This window comes from Buceros rhinoceros, unplaced genomic scaffold (genome assembly GCF_000710305.1).
Source record: "Buceros rhinoceros silvestris isolate BGI_N320 unplaced genomic scaffold, ASM71030v1 scaffold32025, whole genome shotgun sequence".
Lineage (NCBI taxonomy): Eukaryota > Metazoa > Chordata > Aves > Bucerotiformes > Bucerotidae > Buceros > Buceros rhinoceros.
The window spans coordinates 17,511-23,205 of NW_010411622.1; the positions used below are offsets into that span (position 1 = coordinate 17,511).

The following is a 5,695-nucleotide window of genomic DNA, read 5'->3' on the forward strand; positions in this document are numbered from 1 at the left end:
CACTCTTTCAGCTGTCAGCATTGCTCGAACTGCAGAATTTGGCAGAGCAAGAGGAACTGACAGGCATACAAAGTACTCTGAGAACGAGTTCTAATGGGAGATGCCAGGCGTAAAATCATGATCCTACCCAGCAAGGGAGCTCAAAAGGAGTAAGTGAAGCAACAGGCCTGCAGATGCGCCAGGAACCTTGCACAACAGGCCAGGCAAGGAAACAGCAGATTCAGGATTCTTGTTTCCAGAAAACCGAGGGAAACTGGGAATGGAGAAGTCCATGAGAACTCAGTCTGTCTACACCTGCCCAATGAAAACAGCTACCCACAAGGCCTCCTGGAGCAGGACTGATGTGCCAGATCACACTGCCAGCCACCGGTGCAAATCTCCTGTTCCTCAGAAAACTTACTGGTTATCAAAGTTCTTGACTGAACAACTAATCAGGATCTGTTTCTAATGAGCTGGAAAGTCTCTATTATCTGCGAATATCAGGCATGACATATTTAATCAGGAGGGTTTCTTAAATGGAGCTAGCAAAAAGGGCAAAATAATTTACAGTTACTTGTGGGAAAGCAAAGGAAACTTAGATGAGAAAAAGCCTGTCCAACAGCTAGAAAAGGTAATTCCTTCTACTCTTTAATCCTGAACCAATGTGACTGGACTTGAATTAAGGAACACTCAGAGATGCTAAGCAGGGAAGTGGGCAACATGGATAGAGACCGAAGATGTATCTAGCTTGACAAAAAACTGAGGCTCACAGCTAGCATTCACTTCCACCAAACTTTTAAAACCCACAGAACCTTGACAGAAGCATCCTTGCAGGCACCGAACTCCCCGGGCCTACTCAGATCACGCTGGCAACCACTGGAATTAGGAGACAGTCAGAGCACTGCAGGCTGGCAGCATAACACTTCAAAGAAATTTAGAGATGGGTCGGTCATGAATAATCTGCTCTTAAGAGGCCTCAGAAAGGAACTGAGCCTTTAATTTCAGAGTCTGTAATAGCTACAGTTTGAGAGAGATACTTTCAGCCAGTTCTGGGCAGTATTTTTCAGTAAACGTCTGGAAATAGTAAGCATTATGTGATGCTTTCATGTTTCATAAATGCTATGGAAAGGTTAGAAATAACTTGCTGAGAATACTCTGGGCATAATTTAACTTGTCCATTACATAATAAAATGCCACTTCTGCCTGAAATAGAGACAGGTGGTATTCAGCAGGCCATGACCTGTTCTCTTCAGGAAGTTCCTGATGAGACAGGAAAGCCAAAATACTGATCTGCGACAGCAAGACACAGTCATTTTGGAGCAAGCTTGTAGCTCTAAAGAGTCACTCTTAAACCCTTCTAACAAAGCAAAGCCAAAACTTCAGGTTGGGATTTTTGGGGTTTGTGGTTTGGTTGTTTGGGGGTTTTTTTCAAGAACTGAAAAAGAAGCCCATATTTTCAACAAGTCACCAAATCTTCCACCTGAAGAGCTCCAGAATTGCAGCATACATTAACACTGTCCACGCTTTCTATTGAGGCTCTGCAGTCCACCAAAACATTCACACTGCTTTGGCAAAATGTTTATTTCAATTCGTATCCTTGCACAATTTCTTTCCTAGAGCCTCAGGAAAGGGATAATTCAAAAGAAGCACCGATTAAAGCAGGCTAAACTGCACAACACAAAGCTTCCATTCAAAAAGCCTGCTGTTTCTCAACCTGAGTCGCCAGCACTATTTATCTTCCTGCTCTGATCAGAATCCCATATTACAGCATGAAGTATAGTTAAATCTTCATATACAGCAAAGCCTGCTCAGATAAACAGCACCACAATCTAGAATTTCTTAACAGCAATTCTTGCCATGGAGCTATACACGAGCCCTGCAAGGAAGCAAAAAGAATCGCACATCTCCTGCCACAGTTTGCCCACACTGTTCATTTCAGTTATTCCTGGACTGAGAGTAGGGCCAAGACGGCTGAGAGCAACATCCCTGGCAGCTGCTGGCAGCTTTTCATGCTGTAGATACCCTCCTGCAGAATTCTTTCATACATTTCACGCAGACATACAGTGTGAAGTTTCACTTTAACTGACCTAAAATAACAGGCAGTTTCCTACCTCCCCCTGAGAAGTCGTCAATTAGAATTATTACTCAGAATGTTTCTGCTATAGCCTGTAAATGGCTTAGCAGCAGCGAGCACACAGAACAACCACCCCTATAACCCAAGTTCCAGGAAAAACATACAAAGTTACCCTAAGAAAATAACTGCCAGACAGACTGCTGTAAGTGATCCAAGCAGTGCGAGCTCCCTGCAGAAAACTGCGCCACGGAAACTCGTAGGTAGTTTCCATACCGCAGTGGATTCAGACTGTGCTTTCTTAACAGCAAGTATAAAACCTTGTGTATTTATGAAGAATCCAAAAATCTCATGAAAACTGACAAACTTTGTATATTTGAAATTTTTTTACATTCTACATTATGACTGAGAAAGGCACCAAACCTCTGAAATGAAAAAACAGGATATAAGGGGTAAGTAGATATGAAAGAATCTATTCAGCTGCACACTTCTCTGCACCAGTCACAAGAAACCGGGAGTACGCAGTGGCATTGTCCAGCAAGAGCTTCTATGACATTTCACCTTCTATTAAAAGACCAACTTTGCCTTGCAGTGTTTGCTTTGATTTTTAACCAGTGCATATGACTTCCTGAAAAACGAAATAAAAATCCAGTAATGACAGTCCAGTGAAAACAAGTTCAGCAGATGAAAAAAGAAATTCTCCGTTAGCACTGGTCAGCCCAGCTGCAGTGCCTGTAGCAGAGCTATGCTAACACACACCATCTCACTGCCCCCAGAGAATTCCCACCTCACCAGGATCCCAGCTCTGCTTCTGTTTAGGCCAACAGCTGCACCATAAGGCACCAAAACTGAATTTTTGTGAAGAAGCTTTATCCCTATGACACAGTGTTTAAACTCTTTGAAATGCAGAAGCAGGAGCTATATTATTTCCTAGTCATGAAGTCAAACATTCCAGCCCAGAAGGAAGTCACGCTTTAACTTTTTCTCCTTAAAAAGTTATTTCTGTGTCCCTTTGACTAGCGCTTATTTCCCTCATTTCACTAGGATATGACCCCAGTCTTTTTCCACTAACTGGTTTTAAGATTTTTTTTGAGTTGATTCTCTAAATTTTGTGTAGTTTCACAATTTTTGTTGGTCTTCCTTTTTTTAAAGGCAAAAAAAAATACAATTTCTCTTTGATGCCATACTTAGCAACATGTTTAAAGAATTCCAACTGAATTAGATCCCAGCTTGTCTTTAACAGGCTTAACTACTAAGGGTGTTTTGTTTAGTGTAGCAAACAAAAGACATGCTGGAAAAAAGCAAGTATACCGAATCCGCTGGGAGGATGGCGAGGGAAAGGGAGGCAGCACCGCATGCTAGCACATTGCTTTTCTCTATACAACAGAATCACAACACTATCAAAACTGTGTCCTCAAAGAATTTAGGCTATTAGAAATCGCAACCCTAAAATGTGCTAGAAATTGTTTCTGCACACACATGCAAAATGCACAGGTAATGCAATCATTGAAAAGCACTATAATAGCAAGTTACAATGAAGCAACTATGACAAGCAATTCAGCCAGCACTGCACAGGGGAAAAAAAAAACACCACAAAGTCAAGCATCAATGTTTACAAAAATCCTTCCTTACAGTTTTTCATACACTGAGGACGCCTATAAGGAAACAGCAAGAAAACATAGTTATTTAGCTGCATTTATGAATTTGTCACTTCTTTCTCCTAAACACAACTCAAGGGGTGACAATCAGGCCTAAAAAAAAAAAAAAAAAATCTTGTTACTTTATGTTAGACATCAGTTAAAACCCTGGGAAAGCCTTGTGACATGCCCACAGAGGCAGAGGAGAATACTGTTTTCTGTTCTCTGAACAACTCCTCCTTGGTTGTCTGCAGTCTACAAAAACTGTGGTTCTGGTCCATCATTGGAAAAAGGCTGGTAAACACATGGGCTAGAAAGGACGCCTGATGACAGATTCATGCCTGGGGTGGCAGGGAATGACCTAGTCAGATGGGCATGCACATTTTGAGTTTCCTGCAGAGGAGACACAAAACCCAGTAATAACAGCCCACCTCCACGCTGCCTTTACCATAACTAAGACAGAAACCATTACTACATGATTGAACAAGAAACCTGAACTAGATGAGTTCTCATGGTTCCTTCCAGTCCAATTCTGCCAACTTAAAAACCCCAGACTGTGCAGCACACCATTCTAACTGGTTTTGTCATCAATACATTTAGTATACATGAGAACAAGCACTTCAGTGTGCAACCCAGTCAAAAAAACCCCCACCGTTCTACAGGACTCTTTCATTAAGTATAATTTATCCTTATACGTTAATGAGAACACAGGAATAAACAGAGGAGGCAAAGTTCAAGCAGTACAACATTTAAAAATACTGCGTGACTGTGTTCAGTACGATGCAATGCTACTTGCGCAGTACACTTTACTATCGGAGGTCTAACTCCCCCTTCTGTGTCAAGTCAAACTGGTTCTACAATTAGAAGGAAATGTAGGCTGATGACTCGGGACCAAAAAGGGCATCTTTTCATTCCTGAATCCAGACTCTGGTCACTGCAGCCATTTATTTTAATCTTACTGATAAACTTACCCAGGTCTGTCTTTAACCCTGACTGACTTCTCTGCGGAAAGCAATGACCAAAGCTGTACCAGAGAGCTGCAGTTTTGTCACTGAAAGCTTTGTCACTCAAAGCTTTACATAAGCCAGAATACTTCCCAATTTTACATTTGCTTTTCCCTCTAGAACACAAGGATGCAGCAATGCTGAACTGTCTCTCAAACTCAGAACATTTCAGGCAGTTTGTCAGAAGTACAGCAACACTGCTTCAAAGGTCTTAACGGAGGAACAACAACTGCCAGCTCCAGATAAACAATGTAATAAATCTGTGAAAATAAATAAAAACCAGAAAGTCTTTACAAACCTATGCTGAACAGCTGCAAATGGATCTGTAGTTTTCCAAGGGTCCTTCAGCGATGAGTTTCCTGACACAGTTCAGATCTCTTCAATACCATAGTCAAGCAAAAAGAGCCATTTCTCATCTGCAGGGAGTATCAACAGAGAAAGAAAATAAAAACAAAATAGTGCAGTTTAGAATAGTAGCTCTGAAACTCTCACTGCGATGCAAAGCTGCCAGCCCACACACCCACCCTCCCCACCTAATTACATTCAGCTGCTTGTCATGTGGTCTGCAGACCAACCCAGGGATCTCTTTTCCTCCTTCTCAAACTAAGCAGAGTAGCTAGCTAGATACCCATAAACCAGGTAACAAACCTCGAGCCTTTGCGTAAACTACTGACCCTCCTCCTTCTTGTCACAGGGAGAGGAAGTTGCAGTACGTTTCACCAAAGAAAAAAAAAAACCAAAACCCCAACGTACCCCACAACACCCAGCCAGCACACTAGTCCACTATAATGAAACAGGGAGAACCAAAAGCTCCCAAAACCTAATGGAGAATTTCAGTTTTGAGCCTGGTTTTATTTTATACCTTTACAGGTGGCAGAAGAAGTTACCATTAACGGAACTGGCACAGACACCAGAGTGAGACCACGTGAGAAGGAGCTGGGAGGACTGGGGAGAGCAGTGGCAGCAGCACTGCAGGGCTTTGCGGGCATCCACGTCCCGCCCCT

General features: G+C 42.3%; 1 protein-coding gene across 1 annotated transcript in view; it reads right to left on the reverse strand.

Annotated features, from left to right (window-relative positions):
* Positions 1-5,114, reverse strand: part of RAB27A (RAB27A, member RAS oncogene family) — a 17,829-nt gene extending 12,715 nt beyond the window's left edge. Inside the window, exon 1 of the mRNA XM_010136078.1 lies at positions 4,990-5,114. The gene's annotated coding sequence lies outside the window, so the exon portion shown is untranslated. The remainder of the gene's footprint in view (positions 1-4,989) is intronic.
* Positions 5,115-5,695: the final 581 nt, after the last annotated feature.